The sequence below is a fragment of the Lissotriton helveticus genome, chromosome 4_2 (genome assembly GCF_964261635.1).
Source record: "Lissotriton helveticus chromosome 4_2, aLisHel1.1, whole genome shotgun sequence".
NCBI lineage: Eukaryota > Metazoa > Chordata > Amphibia > Caudata > Salamandridae > Lissotriton > Lissotriton helveticus.
This window is the reverse complement of record NC_136064.1, coordinates 130,379,605-130,397,090: the sequence shown is the minus strand read 5'-3', so window position 1 is coordinate 130,397,090 and position 17,486 is coordinate 130,379,605. Positions and strand designations below refer to the sequence as shown.

Below are 17,486 nucleotides of genomic sequence, written 5' to 3'. Positions count from 1 at the left end.
TCTTCTTCACTCCCTTTTTTTTCTCGACGCAGAGGTAAATATTTGTATGGAATTTTTTTAAAATTTTGAAGATCTAAAGTCTTGTGTGTCAGGCAGGTTCTATAAAGACAAAAGTGGTACATAAAGGGAAAAGAGGGTGCAGAAAGAAGCAAGACAGGTGCAGAAAGAAGCATGGAAAGTGCAGAATGACCCCTCCCCACCTTTTTTTCTGTTTTTTTTTCTTCCTTTCTTCTTCACTCCCTTTTTTTTCTCGACGCAGAGGTAAATATTTGTATGGAATTTTTTTAAAATTTTGAAGATCTAAAGTCTTGTGTGTCAGGCAGGTTCTATAAAGACAAAATTATGTTAAGCCATCAGGGAAACTTTTTTGATATATATATGATCAGGCTGATTGTATGAAATCAATACTTAATTAGGTTATCAGGTACTTTATTAGCATATCAGATATATAGGGGGGCCTTGGGAGAGGTTAGCTATCCACCACCAGGACCGTTGGTCCTAAAGCCTCAATACAGGAGGGGCTTGAGGGGTGGAGTCTGTTTACTGACTGCACTACGGGTAGAGGAGGGGGGATGGTGGGTCAGGATAAGGGGGATAGGGATGGGGTTAAAATAGAAAATGCAGTTCACAGTAAATTGAAGATAAGGATGAGCGTATGGATGTCAGGAGATAAGGTCATAAATGGAGAGGTACATCAGTTTTCGAAGGGGGATGAAAGGGTCCAGGGTAACTTACGGTTATGTTCATTTGATGTTTGTGGGTTAAATAATATTGCAAAATGGCAAAGGGTTGCTGCTGAGCTGCGGGTGATGCAATCTGATTTGTCCACCACAAACTGAGGAGTAGGCATTTTAGCAAAGAATGGGATACAAAGCACTGGTAGAATAGCGGTTGACAACCAGGGCCGCTGGGTGGTTTATGAATGTGCTAAGGGGGAATTTGTATTTAGTATATGCTCTGTATTTAGGTCTAACTTTGACGAAGCCACAGTGTTAGAGGGTCTTAATCTGGAATTAGCGCCATGGCCTACCCCATGATCTTGTGTGATGATTTCAACATCCACTTGGATAGTCAAGTTCTTCAAAAGTGGTGGAAATACTATACAGGCAGAACACCTAGAGTTTTCAAGGCATTACAGCACTTGGTGGAGGATCATGGCCTGAAAGATGCATGGTCTACATTGCTGATATCAGACCCGGGCTTTATGTTTTATTCTTATCCTCACAACAAATTGGTTAGGCTACATTACTTCTATGCTCCATTAGATCTATTAACGGATGCCAGAATACAAGTCTACCTAAGAATCACATCAGATCATGGCCCATTAATGATAGATATCCCGACTAGACATAATAGTAATTCTTCCTCACATAGATCCAATTCATTTGACTTTAATCTTTTAAAAGAGTTTAATTTTATAAACCACATGAATGATTGTATTCAGCAATGTTTAGAAGTCAACCATAAGTCGACCGTACAACCATATGTCTGGGATGCCCTAAAAGCAGGGTTTAGGGGAGAGACTCTGAGCAATGGGCTTTATAAACAGAAAGAACTCAGAGCTGAGGTTCAAGATTTTGATGGGAGGATTAGGATGACAGAGGTAGAACTGATGCGGATGATAGCGAATGGAGGAGATACTGTCCCTTTTCAATCAGAAGGAGCCCAATGCAAAGCCAGAAATGACCTTCATTAGAGCAGAGAAATTGCTATTAAAATTAACTTGTTTAAGAGAAAAAGATACAAATTCAGTGAAGCTGCTGGGCAGTGTTTGGCACAAAGGCTAAGGTCTAAAGAGGCTTCACAGAGAATCCCAAAAATTGTGGATAGACAGGGTAAATTAGTGGAAACCTCACAGAAAATATTGGAAGTATTTCACTTTTTCTTTAAAACATTATATACCAAAGACAATCAGGGGGAAGAGGATATTGAGACATTCTTCAAGGACGTAGAGTGTGGAAAACTGGGGCAAGTAGAGGCATATATTTTGGATGAACCCATTACCATGGAAGAAATAGAAGAGGCAACAAATAATCGGGACAGTGGAAAAGCAACGGGTCCAGACAAGCTGCCGGTCTATAGAACATTCTTCCAGGAGCTAAAATTTGAATTACTGACTACCCTACAACAAGCACAGGTGGGGACAGTTCTCCCATCATGGGAGGAAGCAAATATTATTGTTTAAAAAAAAATAGCAGAGCTCCCAGGGTTGTGTTGGCAAATTTCCCTAGTAAACGCCAGTGGGTAGATATACACAAAAATGTTAGCCACTCGCCTAGCGAATCTTATCACCCCACTTGTATCATTGAAACAACATGTGTTTTTACCCATTTTGGCTACCGTAAATCACATTGACAGGGTAGTAGCATTGCTGGCCAAAGCTAATATTCAGGGCACTACCTTAGGTTTAGTATTATTAGACGCCGAGAAGGCATTCAACCGTGTGTCATGGAGCTTTCTCTGGGGTGCATTACAAGCCATGGGGTTTGGCCCTGGCTTTATTCAAGCAATTCAAGCTGTTTATAAGACCCCCAATGCTCAAATCTGCATTAATGGGTTAGAATCAGCTCCGGTGTATACAACAAGAGGCAAGTTAGAACTATCTAGGGGACAGCTACAGCAACTACAATCATGCTGTATGAGATTTGTATGGACCCAAGAGAAACCACGAAGAGCAATGCACTTTATGTCACCGCCTCAAGAGAAAGAGGGGTGGGCTGTACCTAATTTTACATTTTATTATTATGCATGTATTTTGAAAAACATCTGGATAATACTCACTGGAGAAGATATTGATAACTCCACAGAATACCCCTTCATATATCAGATGATACTGGGGGCAGGAGTAAGGAATTGTCTGTTTAGAAAGCTGGAGTATAAATATTACAAAAGTACGCATTATAAGGTAGTAGGAGCTGCCTATAAGGTATGAGGAGCAGTACGGAACAAATTACAAATAGGGGGGTTGCTTTTACACCCCATTAAATACACCCATTTTACTACCTGTGGTTTTCACTGATAGAGTTGGTCAGAAATGGAAAAATAAGGGAGTTACATGTATAGGCAAAATGTATAAGGACGAAGGTCTGCTCTCCTTTCAGATATTTTTTGATAAATATAAACTCCTCCAAACAGATTTTTTTTAATTCCTCCAGATGAGGGACTTCTTGATGAAAAAATAGAGGACAATAGAGCCATACGTGTTAGTCGACAGAAGCAACGGATTGGTGGGATCTATAGCTGCTTATTTGATGCGCAGAGAGAAGATCTGGAGGTCCAAAATATAAGATGGAAAAATAGATTTGGAGACATACACATAGAACAATCAATTGATATGTAAGGGAACATTTTAATATCAGCCAATCTAAGAACACAACATTTTCAAACTATATTTGATCTATATCATACCCCTGCGAAGATGATGAACATGAGGGGCTTAATGATGGGAAATGTTTTAGAAGTGGTGCAGATGTGGCTGACATTATACATATTTTTTATAAATGTTGGAAGTTGATTCAACTTTTGGACCATATAGAGAAGTTCCTCTCGGAAATTACGGGAGTTAAAATTAATATCACACCATCCATTATGTTAATGGGCATAGGGGAAGAACTAATTGAGGGACATCCAGCTTCTGAATTCAGTTATTTGATTTTTATAGCAGTGGCAGTAGTCCGTCTATGTATAACCTCCTTGTAGCTCTTTTTCAAAGTTCTGTAGAAATATTGGTGTTAAGAACCCACAATTTTCCTGATGTTCTAGAGTTTCAGTCTTGATTGAATCAAAGCCTGGTGGCTCTAAAGAAGATGCCAGAATGGGAGAGCTGCTTGTTGGTGGCAGTGTATTTGGACTGGGACAACCTGCTTGTATTTTCCGAGAATTGGAGCAGTGGAGGCCCCTGGCGATTCTGATAAATCCCTGGCATATTTATGTTCATTTCCCGGCCATGGGCAGTATTGGGACCGGCGTCTCCCAATTTGAGTACTCTGGTCTAGTATTGCAGAGGAGTGAATATTGTGAGATCCCTCCAAACAGGGGATTGTTCCATTGCTGGCTTTAGTCCTTTCTGGTAAGTCAGGATGGGGGAATTCTTAACATTAGAATGGTGTTTGCATAAAAATTGAGTGATGAGGCCTGGTTTTGGTGTCTTTAAAAATTACTTTGAGTCAGGGACTTCATTTTGTGAACTCTTTAAGATTCTAGGTGAAATTGTTTTCCTGACGTAGGGAAGCTGTTTCTTCTTGGCATCCTGTGATTGAGGTCCAGCTGTCAGTGACTGTATCTTACCCCAGTAGTCTTTACCCTCCTCCTTGGGGATAGCCGATCACCAGGAGGGGTGGCTGCGGCAAGCCAACAAACCACCTCTCCCCAGGGGGCCAAAAGTAGTCAGGAGACCTGGGGCTAAAGCCAACCTGCTCTGGAGGTTAGCCTCTGGGGAGCCCGTGGATCAACTATTTTCAAGTTGACATGCTAGGGTCTTGGGTAAAGTTTTCAATAAGCAATAATCGCACCTTGGATAGACATCATTGGCTACAATACTGCCAGTGCACAAAGATGTTTTGCACATCTGTACTTTCATGGTGACATACGTACTCTTTATCTCCAAATGTTTTTTTTTTTTTAGTCCTATGTACTGGGCTTTGTGCTTGTCTTTAGCATAGCGCTTAGATACCCCTGGGTGATACAGCGCTATATAAGCTCATATTAACATTAACATTAACATTCACATAGGTGTGGCTGCGTACACACTCACAGTCTGTTTATTAACCCAGAAACATGTTTGAATGGTGTGAGTGAGGTGTTTCTTGTCCTCATCTCATCATAAACATGTGAATGGCTGTGAGGAGCAACATGTGTGACTGCTTAGCTGTGTGCCTACACAGATCATGTATTTTGTGCGTTTACACCACCGTCAGATGAAATTACAAACTATGCTTTCTACCATTTTGTGATAGACTACTTTAATGAACTCAGGTTTGCTTGCCTAGGCTCTATTTGTGAGACTTACACGCCTCCTCCCACCCAGCCCAACTAGACCATCAGGAAGAGTGTCAATCATACAATGCTGGTAAGTGTACTTGCAAGATGGTTGTCACTGGTGGCTGGTGTTTTTGTCTCAGAGGGAAATTTGGTAGTTGTGATAGGTTCAGATATCAGTCCCCAGTGTCAGCCATCTTTCTAGTACACTTCCCTTCACTGTCAGGTACCTGTGGAGATGTATTTCTTCTATTGTAGAACTTGGTGATGTAATTGAATGACATCACTACGTAGTTCTAGGAAAGAGAATCAGTTGAAGAAGCTGGAGGTCGCTGTACAACAACTATGAAGATGTACTATGAATAAATACCTTTTACCTACTAACCACTGTGAGCGTGGTTGCACCATTTTTTGGCAACAAGGGGGAAGATTACTGAGTGACCTCCGGCCCTGGAAAAGCAGCTCACCGAGGAGTCCTGATAATGATCTTTAAGTTTTGGAACTGTGAGTAATTGCACCGTTTTTTAAAATTTGCCTTATTGAAAAGGAACTAGTTGTTTTTGGCAAAGCTAAAAGCTTAATGGTACAATCATTGCTGTGAACTTGCGTTGCTGTCAGCTTTTAATGAAGAAGTTACTTACTTTGCCACTAGAAACTAAATGTAAATTTTTGTTATGTGGATTACAACATTAAATCATCATTAATTTTGATGTGCGTTTTAGAGTCAACTCAAATTAAGTAACTATTGTCATTTTCTTTGAGCTCATGTTTACCATGTTGGATTTTAAATTAGTTTAATGCTGGAGCAATTGCACAAGAGAGACTAGAAAGAGCAACAATGCAGCACAAGGCTGTAAAAAAGACTGTGCATTGAAAGTAAACAAGCTGACGTGTGAAGCGAAGCGTAAGCCCGAGAGAGGAATTAACTTTGAAGGCAAAGTCTACGAAGTGCAAGTTAACGCGTGAGGTCAGGGCGAGGTCATGAATGCTTTGAAAGTAATCAATGCTGTGGAAATCAGAGGCGCGAGTTAATGCGCAAGGTATTATTGCATTATTTCACAAAACAGTGAAAAGCAGAAGCGTGAATTAATGTGCCTAATAGTATTTCATTGTAGTTTTCTCATCGGGTGTGATTGTGATCATTTTCCTCATCGTGGGAGTTCTGCCAACTTACAGGAGATTGCCCTAACGTCTGATGCAAGTACGCGCAGCCTCGCATTTTCATTTAGACATGAGCATAGAAAGAGGATTGTTGTCTACAGTGATAAAGTGAAACTTCTGCTATTCAAGGGAGATACTGCTACACTACAACTGTGTAATAACTCGCGGACAATTACAAACTGATTTTGCACAAGAGAAGTAAAGAGACATATTGCTACAGTGTAATTATTTTAGATTATTTTAGATAGGTATTTTAGAAAATTATTTTAGATTGGTGTTTTAATTTATTGTTATAACTTATTTTTTAGTTAGTTGTGATAGTTTGTTGTTTAATTTTTTTATTACAAATATGTAAGATCAAAGTATGGCTGCTCCACCTTCATTTTTGCTTCTTCCTGGGGAACAAAGTATTCCTTGGAAAAGTTGGAAGAACCTTTTTAGCACTTATATGCTAGCGATTGGTGGTGAGAAATATAGACTGTTAATTAGACAAGCAATTTTGTTACAGCATTTAGGGACAGAGGGAAAAAGGATATATGATGATCTTCCCGAAGTTTCTTTGGCACTTTTTAATGGTCAAACTGTAAATGTATATGAGATGTTGTTGCAAATGCTAGAAAACCTAAGAAGACCTAAGCTTAGTGTGGTTTTTGAGAGACACAAATGTTTTTGTTGAGTACAAGCAAATGACGACCATATTATGACTCATGTAGCGACACTGCATGGATTGACAGTAACATGTGAGCTTCAAGGTCTAATGAAATCTGTAATTTGAGACCAAATTGTGAGATGTACCAGAGACAAAAAGGTCAAAGAAAGACGTTTGTCCTTGGTTCCTACATTAAAAGAAGCTGTACAAATTGTCGGGAGCTTGGACCATACTGCTGTTTGGAAGAAGGAGATTGTCATGGGAAAATTAACTGTAACATCTTCAGAAAAAGAGGTTGTTGCCCTGTATGTACAAGAGGTTGGACTGAAAAATACTGCTAAAGTAGAGTTTCCATATGTATCCAATCCAAAAAAATATACATAATGTAGTTGTAAAAAGACAAAAGGACATGTTATAGGTGTGTTTGCCATGGGCACATTGCTTCTAGTTTTGCATGTGGGGCTATAAACATGACGTGTAGGTAATGCGGAAAGAAAGGTCATTCAGCTAAAATGTGCAGATTTAAAGTACTAAGTCCTAGCGTTAAAACAGTAGAAAATCCGGTCGAGGTAAGAGAAGAATTAATGCTATCTGTTGATGAGTGTGGAATGTCTCACCACAATCATGAAATAATTATTAATGAGAATAAGGATATACTAATGATAAGTATTGAGAATCTTGAGAAACCCCCCTGTGGAATCACCATTGGTGATACTAAAATCAAATATTGGTGTATTCAGGTAGTCTATTCATATGAATATCTAAAGATGTTCATGAGAAAGAGTTAAGAAAAAACATGAAAGACTTACAACACCCTGATATAAGAGCAGTGGGGTACGGCGGAAAAAGAATTAACATTGTGGGGATGGTCAAATGTCAGTGTAAACTGCGCACACAATCTCAGCAATGACCTACTTAAGTGATGAAACAATGTAATTTACAGGCCCTGGGCACATGTAATGCACTTATTAGAGACCTATAGGTAGATGTAATATGCCAATTGGGGATGAGCCAGTTTTACCCTGTTTACAGGAGAGAGCACAAGCATTGTAGTACTGGTTAGCAGTGGTAAACTGCACACAGTCATGAAGACAGCAAAAACAAGGTCAGGAAAGTGGGGGGGACGGCAAAAATATCAATGGAAGTCCACCCTAAGGCTGTCATGTCTACAATACCCATTGCTGCTGTTCCCATTGCACCACCCTGATAACAATACTGCTCCTTTATTACTATACAAAAAGGTCTGTCAAGTATTGGTAATCCAGTTGACAGAACAGCACTGCTGAGATTATAAGGCTAACATCAGACTTTGTCATTTAGATTGGCCTCATTTTTGCAGATAATTTGCCTCTCTTTTGGAAATACAAATCACGTCAGGATGTGAACTTTTAAATTTTGCTTCAATTTGCACAAACTGGCTTACATATTTGAATCTGACACTGTTGATGACACTGCAGGGGGTATTTTAAATCTCCTCACAAAAGCTTGCATTTCTCAATGCTTCGCAAAGCTTATTTTTGGCACTGCTGCAGTCATTTATTTGTGATCATAACTACACATCTCTGTGCAATCTATTAGACAGAATGAAGCACATCAGTGTATCAGTATTACATATGAGCACCTGATTACTTTAAAAGTTCCCTTCGTATGTGAAACTGACCAGGGATATGTTCAATATGCAGTAAAATGAGGGGCACACTAATGGCCTGATTACAAGTGGTTTCTTGTTTTCTGACTACTGAGTAAACCCACTGTGTAAGTGTTGGAATTACAAGTTTGGTTTATTTACTTATACAATTTCCAGATGCATTAAATACCTCAATCTTCATTACCTTTCAGCAGATAAAACCTGCTGAAAGTTACCAGAGGTAAATAATTCTGTATTTACAGTACAATCCACAATTTGGTGTACTAATCACCAAAATCATCAGGATATTTCCCAACATTTCGTAAGAGGCTCCATTTATCTCACTCGATAAATAAATTGCCAATGGGTACCATTATTTCTGAGGCCTGATAAATAGCACTGTCACTTGCAATCAGACCCAACACCTTTATTTTGCTTCATTGTCATTTTCTTTGTTTGCTTTAGGGAGAATAAACTTTCCATCTCCTCTCAATTGCTAATATTAATGAATTATAATGAGAAGCAATGAACCCGTAAACCGAATTGGGGAGCACAAACCTAACATTAGAATACTGAATCCCAATGCCCCTCTGATCAGTCATTGGATCGAAGTGGACCATGCTGGGAGCGATCTCAGATGTTGCTTACTTTATATTTTAAGCTCTCTTTCTATCTCTTTTTCTGACATCGCTTGTGCTCCACCTCAAATTTATTACCATTTTTCATTGTCTACTCTACCCTTGCCTCTCCCCTTCTGTACAACCCTTTTTTATCCTTGCATAACGGTTATGACGCTATCTCTCATAATGCAGGCTCTTGAGTCTTTCCAGTTGTGCTCTTGTGCTCCTTTTCTGTGCTGCATTGCAGAGTATTTTTATTTGTGCTCACGCACTCTTTTTTCTTTCCCGCAGTTTGTCGATCTATCAAGGTATGGTTTACTTAGATGTTATCATTTTAAGCTGATTGAACATTATGCTAATCTTGCCACTTTTCTATCAATTGTACTCGCTCCACTCCACCTAGAGCAGAGCAAGGGTTACTTTGAGCGTTCCCTGCTATTCTTTACCTATAATTACTAGACCGGAAGTAACCAGACCCTGGTTGGACCAAGTTTTCTGTCTTATATCGTTTTCTCTCTTGCAACAAGGAGAAAGCCCTTTACCAACCTCATCCACTAATTACTATGATGCATTGTAGCTCTCTTTGCCTTCTAAATACTCCATTTCTTGTTTTAGTCAGGCCACTTAGCGGGTATGTATTTGTGTTTTCTTTAGACTTAGCGGGTTGTCTGTATTTGAAAACCTATTCTGTACCCAGGAGGCCTCCTGTATATCACAAAAGTATTCGTGGCTTTCATTCGGACCTCGTGACATATCACTTTCTGAATTGTGTCTACTTCTTTAAAAGTGAATACACAGCTGTCCATCCATCTACTGGGGAAAGCGGTGGCCCATTTCGTTCTTTCACTTACCCAATGGCCATGAGCTTAATCTTGATATCCTGGTCTTTGACTGCAGATCAAATACCTTCATTTTACTTTGCAGGCCCCGTTAATGACCCTACTTTCCATTGCCTTGCTGCTCCTCATAATCTTGGCTCTTCCTGGTTATCTGACCACAGGTACTGCTGTGCCCCACTGGGCGTCTTCCAACAATCTGCTAGCCATTCTATCACTTTCCCTCTGCTGGTCATGAACTTCACGATCGGGTGGAATATGTATTTTCACGGGCTCAATGTCTTTGGTGTTTCTTTCTTACATGGCACGTATACATTTCCCTCTGATGTTTTGAAGAGCATTATATGTTAGTTGATGGCTGGATAGGTTACTTATGTATGTTTTTTTGTTTGTTTTGTCTTTAGAAGTGTTCCAGCCCCCTTTCAATTGAATTCATCCTTTTATTTAAATGTCATAACCTGTGCCTTCCCATTCTTTATGAGTATCAACAGGGATTCCTTCTCTTATTATGATACGCCAACCCATAATAGTGTATTATTCATTGCATGTTTTTATATTATTTCTATTGCTCCTTAGGCGCATCTTATCTTTGGTTTCACACCTGACCAGCTCGCCCTGAAGAAGGTGTGACCCACTCTTGGGTTAAAACACACCGAAACGTTCATTGTCGCTGGAGATATATAATGTCTTGGTTTTTATGAACTGCATTACTGTCTGAGAGAGTGATTCCCTGATAAATATATCTATATACCCAACTCGCCTTGTATTATTTAAATTGTATGTGTCTCCTTCCTAATTCTGAGGATATTTTTGATACCGCCCAACAATGTATATTGATATTTCATTAATTGTAATGTTTGTTTGGATGGATGAGTCTATGTGAATATGTGACTTGTTGGTTTGGTTTGAAAGAGTGTGTGTTTGTGATTCAAGATGCACTTAATTGTTTCTGATATTTATTTCTGTTATGCTTTGTTACAATGATGATAAACAACATAAATAATTGTGATCTTTTGCATCATACAATATACTCTGCATTATAATTGGGAAGGCCTGTATTTTAGGACTGGTTTAGTACATTTGTGACTTTGAGGACCTTTAAAAAAAATAATTCAGGCAGAGGGTTTTTTTGTTTAATTTTCTCCTGCTGGATCTCTCGGCGGCATTTGATTCGGGCAACCATAAGATTCTGGTTGACCGCATGCAGAGTCTGGAGATCAAGGACACAGCATTAGATCTCCTCCAATCCTTCCTCGACTTTGAGCCCAACATTGTTCAATCTTTATATCATACCACTGGCCACACTTATCAAAAATGCTATCTTCTCCCTGACATCATATGCTAATGATTCCCAAATTGTGGTATCACTAGCGAATCCGAAATCAATTCTGGCTCTGCATTTAGGACCTGCATTTGCAATGTGAGCAAGTGGATGTACAACAATTGTCTTAAACTGAGTGCCACAAAGACAGAGGTCATCATCTTTGGCAATAACCCATTTGTTCTGGAAGCCGGCATTGTGGCCGTCTGAGCTGGGCCCACTCCCTGAACCCATAAATAAAGCAAAAAATCTTGGCTTTCTGTTCGATAACCAGTTGAAGCTCAATGACCGAGTGAAACAACTCACATTTGCCTCATACTGCTCTCTAAGGCTTGTAAAAAAGATTGAAAAATTCCTACCCCCTGAGCTTTTGAAAACCGTGATCTTTGCACTGTTACTCACAAGGACCGACTACTGCAACAGACTCGATCTCATCCTTACTACAAGCCTTCTGAAGAGGCTGCAGATGCTGCAGAATGCAGCTTAACGATTTCTCTTCAAAACTCAAAAATATGAATCTGCAAGAAGATCCATCGGGAACCTTCACTGGCAACCGGTCAGACAACGTTACAGGGTCAAGGCCCTTTGTCTGGCCTATAAATCACTGCACGGTCTGGGGCCCATCCATTTCAAGGAGACACTTAAATGGTTTTATCCCAGGGAGGACTCTTCATTTGTGTTCTGCCATGAACTTGACTGTCCCCCAATTTAGGAGGACCACTTTGGGTGGGAAGAGCTTTTTTACGGCCACTGCGGTGCTCTGGAATATCCTACCACTGACACTAAAAGCTGCACCCTCCTTGCTCGTCTTCAGGACTAGAAGGCACAGGACCATCTGCTCCAAATCTTTTTCTAACATCTCTGCATTTATACGTGAGCTCTATAGTGCCAATACGCCCTTGAGCATGAGGTTGTGCTTTACAAATCATATTCATATTCCTATCATACATTTCTCTCAGATGACTTATGTGGGTAGTAGTACGTGGGGAATAACAAGACTGTCCTTTCAGATCTCTTGCTTTATGTCAATGATGGGTGTGGGGAAACACTTGCCTCTCCTATTGGACCTCGGGCTCAGCTGACGGGTGTGAATACTAGGGTGTGTTAAGAGGTACTAGCCGCATTGCTCAATCCTTTCTTGCAGCTGATAGGAGTGTGCAGTAGTAAGTGGAAATGGACTATCCTCTGTGCTAACATCCCTCTCTCTGATAATAGATGTGCATAGTAGGGTGTAGGGAGAAACTGCACTCTACTCAACACTCTCACTCTCAGTGTGCATACCAGAGCGTATTCATACATCACCTACTCCTTTCTCCTGTTCACGTTCCTGCAGGAGTCTTGTTGAGATTGTAACTCTTTTTTGTATTAACAATCTAATCATGACAGATCTTATCGCTTAAGCTTCCCCTCAAAAACAAGGATCACAATTTGCATCCCTATTACTAGGGTGCATTGAAAACTCATCTACTCCTTTTTACTATACACAATCCCTAGAGAGTTCCACAAAACATAAAACATAGTTAAAAACAATATACATTTATTTTTTTCACAGTAGGGATTCCAAGGACACCTCTTCTCCAAATCTAGGGGACAGCATGCCTTTCTTGCTGCCTCGTTAAATAGGTTTTTTCTTCAGTTCCACAACAACTCTAATATTTCACAGCAAACAGTAATAACAAGCATTTCATTTTTAACTTTCCAACAGCCGTCCTATAAGATCGCTCGTAAGACTTGTTCGTGCCTCTCGCTCTCCAGTTTCAATCTCATGCTCTCACAGGACCTCTGCCGAATTCTCAGTCATGAGCCCATTTGCCAAAATATACAATTATTTTTTTCACCAAATACCTCAAAATATACCTAATGGATTTACACCAAGTAACAAAAAGCCTAATCTGCGGACCAAGGTCTAGCTTCCTGCCAAAAGTTACAGGGATATTTTTTGTAAAGTTTAGATTTTACACACAGAAAGCCCTAGAAATTCAGCAGTTATAGTTATAGTTATCTCAAGTAACTATAACTTGTGCCGCAAAGACAGGCAGAAAGGCACTGGCGCCGGGGGTACTCCCCCGTGACCAAACAGACATTCTCCTCCCTGCTTAGAGAGTATAAATCAGCTATAGCTTTGGCTAAATCTCTCTATTTTTCCAACAGAATCCTGGATTCTTCCAACAAATCCAAGGATATATTTTCAATTGTTGAGGAGTTGTCCAATCCGGTGAGAGTCACTATTGCGCCTCTTCCCTCCCAGCCCTTATGTGATTCCCTGAACCATTTTTTTGTGGACAAGATCATTAAGATAAAAAACAGTATCTCTGTTCAAGTCCTGTCAGTCCCCTCTCTGCCTGTTGCTACTTGCCACCATTCCAACACTCACATCTTAACTCAGATCGCCCTCATTTCGAAAGTCAATTTTTTTTCTCTTTTGCACAAAGTTTCCTCTGGTTCCCCTAGCGACAGCTGCCCCCCTCGGCTCTCCGGGAAGCTTTTACCTCCTGCCCTGAGCCCCCCCTGGCCCTCTTGAATAACTCCTTGGCCACTGGGGAGGTTCCCTGCTCCTTTAAACAGGCCGAGGTGGTTGCCATTTTAAAAAAACCTTCGGCAGACCCTACCATCATGAGCAACTATCGCCCTATATCCCTTCTCCCTTTCCTCAGCAAAGTCTTGGAGTCACATGTAACTCAAACTCTCAGTTCTTTTGTGGAGGACTCTTGCGTCTTGGACCCCCAGCAGGCTGGGTTCAGGCCTGCGCATTCCACAGAGGCAGTCATCCTCTCTGTGATGGAGGAATTGCGCAGAGGGGCCGACGTTAACATCTGTCAGGCCCTGGTCCTTTTGGATCTGTTGGCCGCCTTTGACACGGTCGACCATGGTATTTTGGTTGACCGTGTCAGAGAGGCCGGCATTCAGGGCACCGCCCTGGACTGGGTTCAGTCCTTCTTGACCAAACGTCATCAGGCAGTCAGACTGTCCCAGTTCTCTGCTACTCAAGTTGGGTTGACCTGCGGTGTCCCGCAGGGCTCCTCTCTGTCCCCCCTTCTTTTTAATTTATATTTGGCTCCACTAATCCGTTCCCTCCGTGGGTTGAGTGTCACCGCGTTTAATTACGCGGATGACATTCAACTGGTTTTTACTATTGATTCATCTGATGAATCAATCTCCACTTTTCAAAACAGCTCTGTTTTATTAGTAATTGGATGAGCTCAAACCACCTGAAGCTCAACCCCGACAAGACCGAGTTGGTTCTTGTCGGGGGACCTTCTAATCCCTGGCAACCTTCCTTTTGGCCGGCAAGTCTGGGCAGCTCCCCTTGCCCAGTCAACTCAGCCAAAAGTCTGGGAGTCGTCATTAGTAACGACCTTTCTATGACGCCCCAGATCAGCGCAGTAGTGTCCTCCAGCCATTTCCAACTCAGGAAAATTCGTAAAATCTCCCGCCTACTTACTACCGAGGCCCTCACTTTGACCCTGCTTGCGTTAGTCATTTCCAGACTCGACTACTCAAATGCTCTCTATGTAGGCATTCCTGACTATCAAACTAAGAGACTTCAGTTGATCCAAAATCAGGCCGCTCGCCTGATTTATCACCAACCTAGAGATCAACACGTTCGTCCTCTCTTAAAAAGTCTCCACTGGCTCCCGGTCTCTGCCCGCTGCAAATTCAAACTAGGCTGCATTATTTCCAAATCTCTTACTGGTCATGGCCCCCTCTTCATCTCTTCCCTTCTTCATCCGTATGATCCTCCTCGTAATCTTCGGTCATCTCAGATGGCCTTGCTTTCAGTTCCCAGGTTCAAGAGGAAGAAACACGGTGGCTTCAGGTTTTCTTTCTTAGCTCCTTCTTTTTGGAATTCCCTCCCCCTTTCTCTTAGGTTGTCCTCTTCCTACACTAGGTTTAGATCCCTCCTTAAAACTTTTCTTTTTACTGAGGCTTATAATTAGTCCCTGTCCTCCTGCTTCTTTTTCACTGCTCCCTCAGCACAAGCGCCAAGAAACCTAATGGTGTTAGTCGCGCTTAATAAATTCTTTTAACATAACATAACATAACAAAGATAACGATAGTTCACTGCAAATTCTGCAGGGTTATCATCAATAATTCCATAGAAGATGTTATGTAATATGTGGAGTAATTAGCAGTGCCTGGTGAGGTAGCGAGTTATAGATAAATAAAAGTTATAAATACAATCTGAACCTAATTATAACATACCTGTAGCCTTTGGTTTTCAGTGTATTTCTAAGTTTTTTAATACTATTTCCTAACTATACCATCCCTGTAACCTTTGTTTTTTTAGTGAATTTCTAGGTTTTTTAAAATACAGAAATATTTATTTACCAAATATTAATCCAACACAGCGCAAAGCCTCCTGTTTTGAGCAGCATAAGGTTGGCTTCAGAGACTGGCATATTGCCAGGCCCTGCGGCCAACCTCCTCATGCGGCCAATGCCACACATCACCAGCCTGTGGTCATGCAGTGTGGCCAACCCGCCATATACAACTAACCCCATGCAGCACACAGTCTTTGGCCATGTGCAGAGGTAGGTTGGTCACACGGTCTCTGTGGCCAACTCGCTAAAGCCAGCCAACCCACGCACCGCCTCCACGGGCCACTTTTGACCCCGGGCACCCCGGCAACATATTTAATAGGTAATGGGCACAAACCCCTTTCCCCTCAGATGATTTTATCCCCAGGGGCCCCATCCCCCAGGTTCTGATCACATATGTCAAGAGAAGGGGGGCACATCTTATTCTCATGCAACTTCTATAATTTTTTTACACATTGCCAGATCATCCTTGTTACTTCCTCTTTCTATGTGTGCTGCAGTCTGAGGAATATGCCACTCTTGATTGTTTTTGTGCAAGAAAGCGTCCCTTCCTTCCAAAAACCGCCCTTCATGCAACACAGGCACCCTTGCACCATGGCACATATTCCATTTCAGAGAGGACCTGCAAGAATCCCTCTCATATTTTTTTTGTATCTGCTGTCATTTGGCACCTGCAACCTGTTCGGAGAGCTTTGTCCGTTGCTCAGTGTCCACAGATGCCCATACATGTCAGAATCTGCACAGCATTACACACACTGGTGGCCATGGAGTATAACAAATCCAAACAATAGTTAAACCTGTATCCAGGGTGTGTTTTCACTGGGTGTGAGGTCAATATTTGTCCCCACTGCCAGGTTTTAACTGACAATGGGAAACAGAAAATGGACATTGTACATTGGACCAGCAGGGATAGTTTAACTACATTTTTTAGCTACTTTACACTCCTATTTTTTTAATACCCAAAGTATTAAAATACATACAATTGTAGGAGTGCATTCTACTAGTAGTACATTTACGTTTGTGAACAGTGCCACAGTATACCAATATAACAAAAATGTTAAATATTTAACATTTTAAATTTAAATATGTGACAATACAAATTCCACTGCCATCTACCAAAATGTGTCGCACCGATGTACTTTTGAATGCAGCCCAAGCACTATTCATGCTTGGGGCAAGCTAATTGGTATGGGGGCAACGTTTTGTGTCGGATATATGACGTTACAACGCATACTTTTACCACGCATACCATTACAACGAAAGTTTTACAACGCATAAACTTTTACAACGCATACCATTACCACGCAGGATTTTACAACGCATATACCTTTACAACGCATACCATTACAACGTAAGTATTGGTAAGTATATAATAATTTTTTAATTTAAATTAATTAAAAATATTTTAATATAATGTAATTTAATTTTATTTTATTTAATTAATTTATTTTAAATGTAATTTAATTTAATTTATCAAAAATACCCCTGTACCCCAAAAACCCAAAACTGACCCTGAAACCTAAAAATACCCTTTACCCAAAAACTGAAAACTGACCCTGTACCCTAAAAATACCCCTGTACCCCAAAAACCCAAAACTGACCCTGAACCCTAAAAATACCCCTTTACCCAAAAACTAAAAACTGACCCTGAACCCTAAAAATATCCCTTTACCCTAAAAACCCAAAACTGACCCTGAACCCTAAAAATACCCCTTTACCCAAAAACTGAAAACTGACCCTGAACCCTAAAAATACCCCTTTACCCAAAAACTGAAATCTGACCCTGAACCCTAAAAATACCCCTTTACCCAAAAACTGAAAACTGACCCTGAACCCTAAAAATACCCCTTTACCCAAAAACTGAAAACTGACCCTGAACCCTAAAAATACCCCTTTTCCCAAAAACTGAAAACTGACCCTGAACCCTAAAAATGCCCGTTTACCCAAAAACTGAAAACTGACCCCTTTACCCAAAA

General features: G+C 40.8%; 1 protein-coding gene and 1 pseudogene across 1 annotated transcript in view; both read right to left on the bottom strand.

Moving 5' to 3' along the window:
* LOC144752110 (nicotinamide N-methyltransferase-like) overlaps positions 1–17,486 on the bottom strand; it is a 285,975-nt gene that overhangs the window by 267,514 nt on the left and 975 nt on the right. The gene's annotated exons all lie outside the window — the stretch shown is intronic.
* On the bottom strand, positions 4,429–4,556 carry LOC144752317 (U4 spliceosomal RNA; annotated as a pseudogene).